The sequence below is a fragment of the Gavialis gangeticus genome, unplaced genomic scaffold (assembly GCF_001723915.1).
Source record: "Gavialis gangeticus isolate Ggan-Ray unplaced genomic scaffold, GavGan_comp1, whole genome shotgun sequence".
NCBI classification, from domain to species: Eukaryota; Metazoa; Chordata; order Crocodylia; family Gavialidae; genus Gavialis; species Gavialis gangeticus.
Window position 1 is genome coordinate 4,584,949 of NW_017729015.1, and position 14,486 is coordinate 4,599,434.

At 48.6% G+C, this 14,486-nt stretch overlaps 1 long non-coding RNA gene across 1 annotated transcript in view; it reads left to right on the top strand.

The window, feature by feature from the left end:
• Positions 1-4,230: 4,230 nt before the first annotated feature.
• The window catches only part of LOC109293975, a 46,192-nt gene continuing 35,936 nt past the window's right edge, over positions 4,231-14,486 (top strand). The window contains exon 1 of the long non-coding RNA XR_002096438.1: positions 4,231-4,430. This is a non-coding gene — a long non-coding RNA (uncharacterized LOC109293975). The remainder of the gene's footprint in view (positions 4,431-14,486) is intronic.

Genomic DNA, 14,486 nt, shown 5'->3' on the forward strand with positions numbered 1-14,486 from the left:
TGCATGGCAGCTGTAGGAGGCAGAACTGAGAGCAGGGAAGGCATTTTTCTCCCGAGATTTCCAGTTCGTGTCTGCTCAGCATCACTCTTTCCCAGACTGCTCCATCAGCTAGGTAAGATCTCCAGAAGGCCTGGGTCTGAAACAAGGCTTCTGGTTTCCTGGTAGTGCTTTGTGCTTTGAAACTTGAACAGTCCCCTCTGCCTTTAACAGCAGTTCCCCAGAGCCTGCAGAAAGAGTATCTGGAACCTGGTGGAGAAGGGCCTGGACAGTGCGATAAGGTGACACAGTGACTCAGCTGCACTGAGCGACTTCAGTGGGAGCTGCTCCTATGGAAGGCTTGGAAAACAGGGCTTTGCCCTTTGGCTGATCCAGAAAAGAGGTTTCTTTCAGTGAATCGGTTTCTGATCTCACTCTGAGCCCGGTGCATGCTGGGATTTCCAGCAGTGCTGTGCCATGCAGACACAATCAATACAACTCACAGTGCTTTCATTACAGGTGCTCCAAAACCAGAAAACACTGCATTTGAGTAACTCATTTAAAAAACATTTTTAAAGCAACCAGCCATCTCAAAATTGGGAGATGTGTCCAGGCGTGTCCTCAAGAAGTCCCTGAAATGGGACTTTTGTCCCAAATTTGGACAATTGGTCTCCAACTTTTCTACAGCACCTGGCAGCATCCTGAGCAGAGGCAAAAGTAATTAACCTGGGTACAGGGCAGGTGAACATGGCTATCCTGTTGCTGAGGTGGGAAGCAGTAGAGCTGAGTAGGCCCGTAGGAGCCCACTTTAGCAGCTGCACTAACCAGAACCAGAATTGACGCTCCGGCTCCAGAGGTTTGTGGAGCTTTCAGGAGCGTGTCTGGGATGTTGCTACTGAAAAGTCAGTTGCTTTGTTCATTATGTTCTGCAGAATGAGAGTAACGCATACCTGGGGGCTGTGAGCATGAACTGATGTCTGCGAAGTTCTTGGATATGCGTGGCTCCCAGGAGCTATACTGACACTTCCCGTTATAAGACTTTTTTCCGGTGCTTTTAAGTGGGTGTCTAACTCTGGCTGAATAAGGTTTTATTATTTCAGCAAAAGTGGTTCAGTCATTTCTCAAAATGAACTTGAGGCTAATGAGCATATTGTTTTGGCCGAGTTAAAATCCTTCCAGTTGTTTCACTGAAAGATTCTAGTGCCTTCATATTTCGAAAAAGGGTCTTGACATTTGGCAGATGACTGCCCTGTTGACAGGAACCTTTAACTTTTCCCAAGAAGAACTACTGAAGTTTGGCCATATTATAACCCCTTGGGAAAGCTCTACTCACATATGCTCAGTCAGGACCTGTTATAATTTAGAAGCTAAATTTGCAGAAGATCCCATCTGTACCGAGCATGCTTCAGTCTAAGCTTGCAGGGGCTGAGAGAGCATTTCTTTTCCATTGCTACTTGCTACTGGTTCAGGCTGGAGTGGAGCCAGGCACAAGAGCTGAGAGCAGAGAAACTCTCTCTCCTGGGCTAAAGCTTCCCCCTTGGCACTCAGGCAGCATGGAGTAGGAAACAGCCCCGCACAAATTCATAAGGTGAAGAGCTGGACCTTAGGAGAGGCTGGAGGGAATAGTTTAGGGCAAGGAGCTTGGGGAATAGACTCAAACTCAAGTTAGAGAATAGACAGGGAGGGGCTGGGCAAGGAGATGGGAAGAGCTGGGATCTGAGGAGTATTAAAATATGGGGTGAAGAGAGACAGGACTGGCAGAGACAGGTTGGAAGATGTGGATCAGAAAGTTTGGGAGAAGGCTTAGCAACCTTGTAAGAAGGATGAGCCATTGCTTGTAACCTAACCACTGCTTCAGGCTGCTGATCCCCTCCATAGCACCCCATCTGCAGCACCCCAGCCCTGCATTCTCTGTGCTGAGGGATACTGTCTTGCCCCACTACTGCAGCCTCTGCTTCCTGTCTCCACAAAGCACCAGTGATGGGGAGTGCTGAATTTGGCTGTGAGGATAGGCAGAGGCTGCAGTAGTGGCTTGAGGGAGCAGCCCTCAGCACGGAGCAGGGAGGGCTGGTGTGGCTGCAGTGGCTTGGGCACTGCAGGGAGGATGAGCAGCATGCAGCAGAGGAATGCACGTTGCAAGGCAGAGAAGGTGCCCCTGTTGCTGCATGGCTACACAGGCTCGATCCAGTCTCTTTATAGGTTGGATCCAGCCTGCGGACCATCAATAGGATGCCAGCCCCTGGTTTGGAGAGAAACAGCAGTGTAAGGGTCTGTGACCACTGGAGAACACTCCCCCCCCCAAGATCTAAAGTAGAACCTGAGATCCCCGAGTCTCAGCATGGTTCTGCCATCAGCAAATAACGCTGGCCAAGTGTTTGTCTCGCCTTCTGTGGGTGGCTGGTCAGCACAGAAGATAACCACCTAATACTGCTCACTTGACTCAAAATATTGGAGAATCGTGTCATGTAAAGGTGCTCAACCTTTTGGTCACATAGGCCAGATGACAATAGGCGTGGGGCTGATCAGGCCCTGCACCTCCTCCCTCAGCCCTGCACCACTGAATCAGGGGCACATGCTGCTTTCCTGGGGCCTGTATGTGGGATCAGGACTCTGTGCTCTCAGATAGGGGTTCTGCGCTGCCTCCTGGGGGTCCATGCTGCCTCCCTGAGCTCTGCATCACTTTCCCAATGCCTTACTCCACCTCCATCAGCCCTATGCCATCTCCCTCAGCCCCATGCCACCATATCAGCCCTGTGCCACCTTCATCTGGCCCCTGTATGCCCAAACTGAGCTCTGGGCCTCCTCCACATGCCAATCTAGTGTGCTGTCAGGGCTCCCCACAGGTCCAGAAATTTGGCAGCAGAAATGTGGCAGTTTCTGCCATCACTTCCATGTCCCCAAGTTTTTGGACCTGTGGGGATCCCTGGAAGCCAGATGGCATGGCTCCACGGGCCAGATTGGGCCCGCCGCCAGGGACTGAGCATTCCTGACATAGTGGTTTTAAGGTCTGGAGAAAAACCCAGTGTGGTTGCTAAAGCTGTTGAGTGCTGCCTTAGAATTTGACCCCATCGCTGCATCTCGTACAGTGTTCCGGTGTGGGGAAGTTACTTAAAGCAGGATGTTCACTGGTGGCCACTCATTGCACATTCCTTGTTTTCTGAGAGCCCGGCTTGAGACCCCACAGTCTGGTCTGTGGAAGTGTTGAGCACTCGCAGCTGCAACTGAAGCTAGTGGAAACACTGGTTTATAAACTGCTTTGTCATGTAAAGTACTTGGAAACATCAAACTTCAGAGTCTTAAAGTGGATACCCAAAATCATTTCTTACTTTTGACCCTCATCTCTCTGTCTCAGCTCCCATTGGGACATTGCGGCACCCTCATTTCACAGGGGTGTTGAGAAGATGCATTAATTCATATTTGTGAGGCATTTGGATACCAGTGAGAAGTGAAGTAGAAAAGCCCAGGGGAGCATGAGTATTTATTGCCTTCTGAGCAGCATTTGAACATGTGCATTAAATGAGAAAAAGGCCGTGCTCTGAACAAGGAGAAAAGTACAAAATGTGAATTGACGTCCAGCACTCATTACCACGGGAGGCTATAGAGGCAGATAGTATAACCAGGTTTCAAAAGGGATTAAACAAAGTTATGGAGGACAATTCCATTGGGGGCCGTTAAATAAAACAGTCAGGGACATATTTTCTGACATGCCTAAATCACTGATGTCAACCATAGAGGGTATGAGAGGAGCTGTGTCGTTTGAGGCATGCACAGTTCATATACTTTCCATTTAAAGCATCTACTGTTAGCCACTGTTGGAAGCAGGCTACTGGGCCCCAGTATCGTACATCTTATGGTCTTCTGATATTACAAATAGCTTCTTATTAACTGAGCTCTATCCACCCTATGCACTGGGTGAGACCAGGCTCCAATGGAAAAAAAAATAGCATGATATCAGGCTGTAGCAAGGCATTGTGTATGTGCACGATGGAATTAAGGTTGCAAGGACAACCATCATCCAGGCAAGTCATGACTGTTTGGTGCTTAACTTTGCAACCCTATGGACCTGGGGGGTAAGGTGGGAGGGTGTTGTATGTAATTACTGTAAGGCTGGAGGCCCAAGCCCTTCACATTGGGATCACTTGGCTTAATAAGACGGGGAAAAGTTGTTTGTTACTAAAGCAATGAGCATGGTATAAATACTTAGGTAAATAGGCTAGATGCTCTTGTTAATGAGTTCATCCCAATTCTTTCTGGCATCTTTTAGGTTTGTCCTTCAGATGCTTGGAGGAGCTTACGGATTTGATGTCAGAGAGCGCAGAAGCCAGTTTCACTGTTGCCCTTGAGCAGAAGTGGTTTGATTGTATTTTTACCATTTTAAACAAAAGCAACTGTTTATACAAACATACCAAAATCCTGCCTGGATTGCCTTAGTTTGGAAATTTGCCGGCTTTCATGTGAGTATTAAAAATGTTGTGGCTGAGCTTTGCTATCGTATTAAAGACTGTGATTCACAGGGCAACAGCATGTCATTTATCTGAGTAACTTGATTTTGCAGCCCACAGATTTCAGCGAAAGACATCTCTCTTTCTTGTCTCCTTGTTGGGAATCAAGAGTAATAGATGAAGATAATTAGAGTTGCCCATTTTAAGTTTCTTGAATCTAGCTGTTTGTGTTGGAATGATGCTTGAATACAAATATTTAACTGCCCTGCTTCCAACTGCCTCTCTTGTGGAAATGAGATGTACTGCACGATGCCATGCCAACAAAGGGAAGCTTTTATATTCAAGCTAGATTGGCTGCTGATTACAAGAGACTCTTAAGTTTTATTTTAAAGATAAATAGTTTCTAGCCTTCCCAATTGCAGAGGAAAGCCTGAAAATGTGCCCAGAAGGCTCAGAAACCAGCTGGCAAATAAAAAACTTAACGTATAATTATGATTATGATTACAAATCTTACGATTTTAAAGCCAGTCTCATAATTCGGAGAGGCTGACTCATGATTTCTGAACACTGGGATTGGCCACATGAAACAAACCTGCGCTTACAATGCTGCATGGTTAAAGTAGGGCGAGAACAGGCGTTTTCAGCCTATCTGTTTTGCAAGCAGAGTCCCGAGCATCCTGCCTTCCTAACGGTGATAAAGGGAAGGAGGTGTCTCAGCGGTCTGGAGGGAGCTTGGTGTAATAGTTACCATGGAAGAAGTGAGCTAGGGTCTGTTCCTACTTCTGCCACTGACTGGGACCTGATCCAGCACCCATTGAAGTCAGTGGGAGCCTGTACAGACAGCAGGCATTCAGTCAGGACTTCATGGGACTTGTCCCCAAGTAATTTCTCTGGGGTCTGGTTTCCCCTCTGCCTCCTGATGATGATGCTTATTCCGTAGGAGTGTGGTAAGGTTTCATTAAATGTTGTGGAGCCCTTTGAAGTGCTTGCAGAAGTAACTGTGCTGGCAAGGGGTTATCATCAGTAAAGAGTGTTAATGGTCAAGGGAACATTTGAGGGGTATATTACTCACCTGATGTGGATCCCCAGTGCCCAGGTTTTTGTTTTCCATGGATTGTAAGGCTTGTGAAGTGCTCACTCGCATCTTGGTTTGAGAGAGCCAGTGAAGAAACAGTTTCTCACTAGCAGAGCTTGGTAGAGCCACTTAGCCACATGCTGGGATCCTGTTACTGGAACTGTAACATAATCAGCAAGACTTTAGGGCTCTCAGTCCAGCACCTTTTACTAGCTCTGAATTCACTTTAAGAAAGAAAGAAATACAATTATTCTTTGATAACATGGTAAATTGAGGCCTAAAAATCCCAAAGTGGGTTTGATTGAATGAGAGCCCATTTCCATCGAGTGTTGAGGATGTCTAATATAAACTCCCTAGACAAGCCAAGGAGCAGGCGCAACGTTTGCTTTTCCAGCATCCCATTACAGCAGCACATGGAGTTTTAAAGCATTGTTTGTCAAAAAATCGGTTTACTCAGCAACAGAGATGGTCAGAACTGTTCTGACAAAACAAGGCGGCCTTTACAAACGCCAGTCTGCGGAGCCCAGAGTGTTTCATTTGAAACTTCCCGAGTTGCTGAATCCAAGGAAAGGTCCTGAGGGACCTTGCCTGGGTATCTGGTGGCCTGTCCTAGGCCATAGAAGCTGCTGGCCCTTGGCCCTGAGGCTTGCCCACCAAGCATATCTGTTCCAGAGGCAGGGACTGGGTGAGCCCAGCATTCCTGCAAGTGGGCCAGATTGTGTTCGCCCAATTTGGCATCTACGTGGACTTATACACCCTTTCCATTCTGCTCAAGAGAGAGAAGTGCCTCTCCCCAACCCTAGGCACTGAAGTGGAGGGATATTTTCCCAGGGCTTGCTGAGTTTTATGTACTGAGTTGTGCATTGCGGTCGTGGAGTCCCCAGCCTGGGGTCTGCCGCAGTTACAGTGCTGGTGCCATGGGTGGGGTTGTATTGTGGGTGGGTGCTCTGTATGAATGCCATACCCTGCTAGGGATGGCTTGCATGCTGGAGAGCTTGGGCATAGTTGGCAACAAAGGAGACAGTAGTACTCTCCACTGAGAAATGACAGCTTGATTGGGGATGGTTGCTGTTATGAGTCAGGGTCCAGCTGGGGCTGACCTGGTCCCAGTCCCCAAATGGACGTAATCAGACAGTCGGGCTGAGTCAACCCACATGGAGAAGCCCTGCCCACACAGGCTATATAAGCTCAGACCAGACAGCAGAAAGCTGCCTGGGCAACAGACTCACCTTACTGTGTCTCTGGCCTGCTTAAAACTCCTAAATCTGACTGTGCTCTGGATCCCTGGCTTGTGCCTCCACGCTCTGGACCTCTGGCTTACACCCTCCTGCCTGTTCCTGCTTGCTCCCGTTCCTGTCTTGGACCTCCCTTCCTAGATCAGCTGCTTGCCCTGCACATGATCTTGACTTGACCTTTGGCTCGATATCCTAAACTCAGACTGATACGGAGCTTACCCTTGGCTTATATTCCGATAACCCCCTGGCCTAGTGTGTTCCAGTGAGGCTGGCCACCCCCTTCCAGGTGCAGTCAGCCGGCTGACAGAGGCATAGACCATAGTGGTCAAACTTTGTCCAAACAAGCGTCTTGTTGTCAGTTCACAGACTGGCACAAAAGGGAGCATGTGGCATCCTTGTGTTTGCTGTGGAAGTACATCCGAGGGAGATCACAAAAGGAAACTAAGGGCTTGTAGGGATTCAGTGAGTGTGGGCTTGTGTCTTCTGCAAAGACCAGCCCAAATGTTCCAGTATGAATTGAATATGGAGAATGGTGGGTTCAAACAGCAGAAAATGTGGGGCAGTCCTGTTTTGACTTTTCTAAACCTTCTCCTTGTTACTTTTGGCCAAAGCCATTTGCGGACTCCAGCTTCATTTAAGAACAATATGACCTAACCCCAGATTGCATTTTGGCAAATAAATCCTGACTGGAAAAGCCTACCTTGCTCTAATGGCACTTGGTGCACTGAATTAGGACTGCTGATGGTAGCTGGATCCACAGGTCATTTCCCACAAGCTATCAAAGACCTCGGAGAATGACAGCTTCTGGCATCTGTTGATGGGGGCAGGCTTTGAACTGGACAGCCAGTCCCTACAGTCTGCTTATTTCTGTGTCTTTCTATTCCTTAGGTAAGTTTCTTTTCAGGATTGATGAGTGTGTCCAGTATGGAGAAACGGGATCTAGTTGATTTCCTCGCCTTCCTCCCTGGTTCTTCTTAGCTCTCAGGGATCTAGTGCCTACTTGCAGAGCAGAAGTGGCTCTCCTATTGAGGTGGGAGGCGAGGGCCACCAGTGGGTCCATGAGAAGCAGGACGAGCCATTGGACCTAGGTTGTTCGCAGTGGCGACAGATGACAGAACACGGAGCAATTGTCTCGAGTTGCAGCAAGGGAGGTTTAGGTTGGATATTAGGAAAAACTTTCTCACTAGGAGGGTGGTGAAGCACTGGAACGGGTTACCTAGAAAGATGGTGGAATCTCCATCGCTGGAGGTTTTTAAGGCCCGGCTTGACAGAGCCTTGGCTGGGATGATCTGTCTAGGGCTGGTCTTGTTTTGAGCAGGGGTTGGACTAGATGACCTCCTGAGGTCCCTCCAACCCTAATCTTCTGTGATGCCATGATTTCACTTTCTCTGTGGGTGAAATTCACAACCCAGCAGAAAGCCCACCCAAGGTCTGGGCACCACAGAAATCCCAACTCAGCCCCTGGGGAGAGCCTGGAGCTGTGCTGGGACATCAGGACTGCTTTAGGCTGTACTGGTTAGCTAATTCCTGGCTTTTACAGATCTGGCCTATCTCACCAAAAGCAGAGGAGGGCACGAGGGGACTTTCTGGGTTCAAAGTACAAGCCTGTTTGCTTTTTACATGGTATCGCCGTTTCTTTTTCGTGCTGCATTTCCTCATTACCCAAGGTACTTGTGTGAAGACAAGAGGCTTGGCTCTTTCGCCAGTTCCACTTGTCTTCCCACTTGCTCCCAGTAGGAAGTCACGGAGTGCAGAGTTGCAGCATTGTGTTCTGTTTCATTCTGTCTGCCCAGTTTTCATTAAATGTCTGGAACCCAATTATTTTCCCTCTCTGTCTTATCAGAAAAGCACGGGGCATTTCTATAGGATGTGGGTTTCCTCAGAATACTTAAAGTCACTCCTGTTACAGAATTGGGCAAGTTGACTTGTTCTGGTAGGATGGTGCAGAGGCTGTTCACGCTGCCTTGTTACTGTGAGGTTATCTGTGAGCATGCAGCTGCTGCCAGAGACTGTTTTCCAAAATAGACCATGGTACCACTTGTCTGGAAGGTGCCTATTAAAACCACGTGGCTTTTGCAGACAGAAGCCAGAGAACAAGGTGGCGGGATGTGGGCTTGCAGACCTGGAGCCCTGGCTTCCAAACCCTTCTAGAGGGTTCAACCCAGTAGAAAGCACACCTGATTATCTCCCCCAAATGTCCATCACAAATCTAATGCTTGCTTGAGGGATCACTGTGCTTCAGACTTTTGGCTCGTGTTTAATTATCACCATCTGCTGTTCCAGTCCCCAGGGGCCAATTGGTTTGTTTGGTGGTTGTTTGTCTGTTGTTAAATTAACCCCACAGGGTTTTCCAGTTATGTGAGCTCCCTACTTATTTTTCTGGCTTTAGCTGCAATATTGTCCCAATCCCATGATGGAATCAGCTGTTGCTATCCTATTCTGCAGAGCTCATCCTTGTTCACCTTTAGATTTACAGCCCTTGATTGGGGGGAGGGTGGGGAAGAAATCCTGAAACCCTTTCATTTTTAATTCTGCTCAGCGTTGTTTAGCAACAGTGACACTTTCCACAGTGGCAGCGCTGAGGGATTCATCTGTGCACTGGGAGCTTTCTCAGTCTTTAATTGGAAGGACCGGGGTGTTGATAGATAGAGCCCTCTTCCAGAATCTCTCTTGGGCATCTCAGTTAAATGTGTCAACCCTTCCCAAAAAATTCCAAGAAACCAAAGAGGCTCAGCACCATGAAAAAATAGTCTGCCCAAAATTGAGTTGCACTCACTTATGTCCTATATAGGAAAAAAAAATAAAGCATATAAATTCAATTAACCTTTGTTTAGAATGAGACTTCAGCAGATGCTTAAAGTTAAGTATATGGAGTCAACCTGTAATGGTGTCTGCTGTTGCAAACACATCGCAATGTAGATGTTCCACGTGCCTTGCCACGATAATCCTGTTGAACCGGACAAGTTTAAAGAAGAGCAGGTGGGATGGGATGTTGTCTAGTGTTGATGGTTCTCATGATTCTACTGGAAGTCCTGTGATATTTCACGCTTTTCTTAAAGCCCCGACTCCTGGAGTCACGTGATTCTGGTAGATGGTCAGCTTTAGCGCAGGTGATAACTGGCCAGCCCTCATGACTGCAGAACGAAGCAAAAGAACTCCCAAAGCTCTTGTGTGTTAAAAAAATGAATGATTTTGAAGACAGTCGCATGATTTTGAAGGGCAAAGGATTATTTTTGAAGGCGTGGGGTTGGCAATCTCAGTAATCACCCTAGAATTACTTGGGAAAACTGTGTAAAGATGACTTAGATTTCTACTGTAAAAAAAAAAAGAAACAGGAAATATTAAAGAAGAACCTTCCAAGTCTCTTTGGATAAAAAAAAAACATAATAAAAGACACCAGCCCAGTGTTTCCTTAAAGGGAAAGGCCCCTGCAGTGTGAATGATCAGAGGCAGGGACAGTTCTGGAGACACCACATGCCAGTGATTGGTGTGGCAGGTTGGTTGGAGGGTACTGATTGTTGTCTAGGTGTTGTTCACATTGCAGCCTTTGACCAAGCAGGACCCACCCCAGACACACTCACACCAGTGCTCTAAACAATATGGCAAGTCTTGTTTTCTTCCCACCCCTCAGCAGAACTGTAGCACTGTTGTCAAACTGGTACTGGGTTTTCAGTGGATGCACTGGGAAATCTCTGACTGTGTTTATAGCCAGATTAACCATCCTGTGGGTTGTGAAGGAGCCAATATGATGGGACAGTCAAGGATGAGAAGCGTCTGTAGGACATCCGGGCCCCCAGATCTGCTCAGTGATGGCTTTGATCCAGTACCACATTAGAATCGATGCACAAGTTTCACTGCACAAACCCCAGATGAGACTGAAGCCAGTCCCTTGGTGTTGTGCATGTCTCTGTCTTTCTCTCTCCAGCCCTTAGGCCATGTGAAGAAAGGGACAGCAGCTGTTTCCAGGATGTACCCTGGACTGAACTGCTTAGCATTTCTGAAGTGGATTTTGTATTACAGAAGCCAGGAGAGCCCTCTGAGATATCCGCTCTTGTAGGTGTAAGGGCAGAATTGTTCCATACGGGACATTTTCTACTGCTTTGTACCAGAGACCTTTCAGTGCCTGGTTCAGTGGGGTGGGGGAGAATTATGCTGACCATTGGAGAGTACATATTTGGTGGGGGGTGGTGAGGGAGAGAAGAGGAGTCTTGCCTCCGCTTTCCTCACTTGGGTGGCTGTGGTTGCGGCTGCAGTTGTAGTAGTGCAGACTCAGGTAGCTGCTGCTGGAGGACAGGCAGTAGTGCATGCTCTCTACAGGTCTCTCCTGATACCTTGTTTGCTCCTCCTCCTTGGACATGCTGTGCCTCCCATGGCAAGGCTTGGTGGGGGAACATCGTTTCACCTCCCTCTTCCCCAGATACACTGTATGGGATCGGGCTGTGCCTGCATGCCTCTTATGCTTGGGCTACATAGGGCGGTGCCTGCTATAGCAGGCTCATGGGAGGAGGGGGGCATACTGGCACTCCCTCTAAGGTAGATGACGCCTTTCATCCTCCCTAGTTACGCTACTGTTATATACAAATGCCTTGCAAGTGGGGCTGTCATATCATGGCAGAGCTAGCAATTCCTCTGCCCTCTCTGTTTTCTGTCCATGTAATCTTGTCGGGTGTCAGGCCTTGAGCTGTTTCCTCTCCTGTGATAGTCTCTCTCTTAGGAGCTCTTTGCCACAGTGCCCTGCAGATTAACCTGCTAACCAGTGGGTCTGCCTGGGCTCAGGGCCTGGGAGTCTTCCCTCTAGGAGTCTGTGCTTAGTGACCCGACAGCTCTCTTCAACCAAAGCGTTGTTCAATTGTAGCACTAGGCATAAACCAGAATGTAAGAAAAACAAGATTTTAAAACAAGTCTGCCTTAAAGGTTTACCATCCTGGGAAGGAGGAAAGAAGTCCAGCTTTTTCAGATGCTCCAGTGGGTGCCTGTCCCAGCCTGGACAGCTTCTTGAAAGCAATGAACTGACCACCAGCGAGGGATAGACAGAGAGTGTGAGCATGCGCCTTTACAGCTCCTTACAGTCCTTTTGATCTTTGGGATCTAAGTACTAGCAAAATGTGTTTTGTGATGTGGCTATACACAGAAATGGGATCTGCACTGCGAATGGCTTGCACTTGGTTTTCTGCCTACCTGAGTGTTTGCTAAGAGGTGTTTTTGTCAGAGCCATTATTAGGCCTTCTTACCTGTTACCTTACCACCTGCTATTAAGGTAAACCAGTATTATTCCTGGGGTAAACCAGGAACCAGGTCACATGCAGTTTTCATGTGGAGCAGCTCCAGGTTTGGTCATGTGGTTGTCCACCAATTTTTATCCTCTGCAGCCTCCCAGCTTCTCCCTGTGAGGAAATCTCCTTGTGCTCTACACCATAGCACCTTGTTCTGTCCCCTAAGTCTATCTTGGGGTATAAACAGACATCACCAAACGAAGCAGATGAGTTGTGCTGGGATGTGTCCCAGTACAGCTGATCAGCTTCATTGAATGAAACAAATGTCTCCTCTTGTCTGGCAGGGTCAGGCCCCTGCCATTTCCAGGGTTTACCCATTTCCAGACATGCCCTCAGTCAAATTTCCTGGGCATGCCTCTGCAAATGGGGGGGAACCGGGGTTTCCCTGTTTGCAGAGGTACCCCCCAACCTGGAGCAAGGCAGAGTAATACACACACCCAGGGAATCCCCTTCTGGGCCCCTGCAAATGGGAGGACCTGGGCAAGTGCTTGTGGGACTTCAGAGGCCTGATCCTGCATGCCCCAAGAATGGGAATTCCTGAGGTATGCAGGACTGGGCCCCTGCACAAAAGCCCCCAGGAGCACCTGCTGGGGACAGCAGGAGAGTATGGGCTACCTGCGCTTTCCTGCTGTAAAGCAAAGAGATGCCCACCAACAAAAAAAAAAAGTGGCACAAATTTCTACCACCTATCATGGCCACTCAATTTTGGGCATTTGTGGTGCAACAAGAGGCCTACATGTCTGTTTGATGGGCCTTTGTGTCACCGTGAAAATGTTTATGGTAGCACAAAAGCAATATGAACTTCCAGGCTTAGACAATCCTGTTCTATGACACAGGTGGGTGCCAGCACAGTTTCTTCCTCATCCTTCCACACCTTCCCGTAACCCAGGGCTCCTGGGGAGGAAGAACTCTGACCGACAGAAACTAAGTTTGTTGCCATTTATCTCCAATGTAAAATCCATCAGTAAGATTGTGCTACAGCCCCATGCTCTGCTTAAAGCCCAGATACCTTAGAGCAAAGGGAACGGCTTGCAAATAAAGGCAGGTGGAGACTGAGTGGAATATATGAGAAAATTGTAAGAGAAAGACAGGCTTGCACTCAGGGTAGGAGCCCAGCGTGAGTGATGCGATCCTGCTCTTGTGTGCTTTGATGTCACTGCAGCCCTGCAGAACAGGACGGGGGGGAATGGCATGTAATGGGCCATCCTGCTGGTTGCTGAGCACCTCTTGAGAGCTGCTGAAAGTCCCTAGCCCCCAGTGAAGCTGCTGGATTTGGTGCTGTGCAGCAGCTTGTGGGAAGTTTCCTATGTGGATGATTGGATGCTGTTAATCATAGGGTCTACTTTGAGTTAATGCTGCCAGTTATTAGTGGTTGTCCCGAGGAGACTGCACCTCCTTGCTAAGTGAGTAGGGCTGTGGATGCCTGAAGCTGAAGGAGCCAGGTTGAAGCCTGGCTCCCTGTGTGTGTGCTGTACAGTCATCATGTCTGCTGGCAGCAGCGGGGGATCTATTACAATGCACCCTCTGGACCATAACTCGAGCTCAGTTGGGGCGAGACTCAGCCATGACGGTGTTCTTCTGGCTCTGGGAGATAATTAACATAAAGAAGGGTTTGGTGGAGGAGGGTTGAATGATGAGGAAAGCTGTGACAGGCTCCAACAGCAAAGCTGCTTTGTCTTCAGTCCCCCAGGAGCATGGAGCACTGCTCCCGGCAGCCTCTGTGCTCTGAGCCCATGCAGCGTGGGAGGCCAAGGGGTGGCAAACAGCCATGAGGGCTAGAACAGCCCAGCCCTGTCTGGAGGCGATGTGGCCACAGTTTGGGGGAGGAGCATTCAGACCCAGGCCCGCAATACTGCATGGTGACATGTCTGAGAATTGTCCTAATTATCGTTACTGGATCACAGGCTAGATCTCCAAGCAGCATGCACATTATGAGCTGCAGAGAGACACCAGCACAGCCCCGGCCGTTTCTCCTTAGAAGTAGTGGCTATTCGCAGCCCCGGTGATGTAATATGGGAGCCCCCAGGGGGCCTGAGCAGGTTGGTGGTGATCGGCTCTCTGACACAGGAAGTTTACTAAGAGCGTTTCTCCACCGCCTTCTCTTGTATATGTTCCAAACCCTTCCTGGAAGGGGGCCAGGGATCCAGCACTGCTGTAGTTCTTGCTAATGATCACTTTGCATCTTTGCCTCACTGCCCTGCAGCTGGCATTTTGCCTTCACCTCCAAGGCAGAAATGGTTTTGATCATTTCACTGCCAAGTTGAAGTTCTCTCCTGGCATTTCTAAGTAGAAAGCTTGGGAGAGTTCACAGCATCGAAGAAGAATAAGGTGCCCGGCTCATCGCTCTGTGTATGTATATGTCAGATTGGGGACATGTTCAAAAGTCTTTCTCTGCCTTGATTTTAGCTCTGAAGAGCAACAAGGGCCTCCTTTCCCTTTGAGCTAGACCCATAGGCGATGCGTAGAGGAGGATGGGGGGGGGGGG